Genomic DNA, 1,792 nt, shown 5'->3' on the forward strand with positions numbered 1-1,792 from the left:
CATACAGGTATTAGAACATCCATTGAGGCTTGCAGTAAATGGAGAATCCTACCTCAGTGTTAAATGATTGAACTTAAACAATTCTCCAGGGAATAGCTCCTGATCCAGGGAGCCAACTGGACTCATGGAATAAATATATGATTTCCCCAAATGAAAGCATTTCAGAAGACAAGTAATCATTTAGTGGAAAACACTGTGCTTTCTTTTACCTCCAGCCATCAAAGACATGGCTTTTTCTAATAGAATATTCCACCATATTCCCCTTTTTCTACTCATCCTTCAGATCTTACAGCTAATTAATGTTGAAGCAGTATTGTCAGATGGAGTTTTTCAGGCCTGATGATTTTGGACAACACTTTGTATGTTAGTACCCCATAGACTCTGGGGTTGCTTGCTGAGTAATTTTAGATGACTAATGACCTAATAATTAGATAAATAATTGATATGGTTTAATTATATGCTCCTTTACAACTTTATTAATATTCGTGTTTGAGCTGTAGATTCCTTTCTGCCCTTTACCTGCCTCGGAGAAAACAGAATCCTCCATGGGTCTGGCAGAACGTGCTGAAGAACCCTTGCCAGTGCTCAGGGTATGTAAATTAGCCATCTTGTTCCAAGGCATTAGCAGCTGTTGTTTTTAATTATTAATGAGATGGCCAGTATTTGCTGCAGGAGAGTGGAACCAAGTGAATGCGTTTGGTATTTGTGTTGTTTAAACTCTATTTTTTATTCAAGGACCCTCAGCCAAAGTAGTTGAGTTGCTCAGAAGGTGGCCAGAGGTCTGCTGGCATTCCCAGGTTGTGTGTGTCTCTAGGCTGTGTGCTGTTGTATTCTTCTTAGTCATTGTTCTCTGTTGGGCTAGACTATAGTTAGTAAGGTATGATTAATTAATCATTGATCTATTATTGGTTGAAATAATAGTACTTTCCGAATGCAAGAGGCATTTCTATTATTACGTATCATACCATCAATAAGACAATAAGTATAAAGTTACTTTAACTGGAAAAGCTAGAAATCATAGAAATGTTAAGTTATAGGACGTTATATGTACCTGAATTAAATAGTAGAACACAGTAGACATAATATCTGCCAATTTCTTTTGAAGGCACTATCCTAGAGCTGCATATAAACGAAAGCATATGATTCCTTTCTTTCAACTCTATTAATGTAAAATCTGCAACAGATTTGAACTTCTATTACAAATATTGTCAATGGCTTGGTCACAGGTTTTGAAACTAGAGGCATTGTTGTTTTTATTCCGCTGTCTCCTACCATCACAAATTTTAAAATCTAGAATATGGGACAGATACACCTTTCCCCTTCTATTACCTTCCTATTATCATGGTCTAGGGTATTACGATGTCACACTTATGCTGCTATAGTAGCTTCTGAACTAAACGATTTGCATCCAGCCTCTCAGTTCTCCAGATATTGCTCCCATTGCTGGAAAACAAAACAAAACAAAATGAAAACACCTCAACACTCCTAAAAAAACCTGCTTTCTGCTTTATTGTTGTTCACTTTTTTTTTTATTAAAAATTGTAGGTACCTAGTAGGTGTATATATTTATGGAGTACATGAGATGTTTGGATACAGGTATGCATTGTGAGATAGGCACATCATGGAGAATGGGGTATCCATCCACTCAAGCATTGATCTTTTGAGCTACAATCTAGTTACATTCTTTATCTAAAAATATACAATTACATTATCATTGACTATAGTCACCTTATTGTGTGATCAAACAGTAGTTTTTATTCATTCTTTCTAAATTTTGTGGGTTTTTTTTTTT

Source organism: Mandrillus leucophaeus, unplaced genomic scaffold (genome assembly GCF_000951045.1).
Source record: "Mandrillus leucophaeus isolate KB7577 unplaced genomic scaffold, Mleu.le_1.0 Scaffold1058, whole genome shotgun sequence".
NCBI lineage: Eukaryota > Metazoa > Chordata > Mammalia > Primates > Cercopithecidae > Mandrillus > Mandrillus leucophaeus.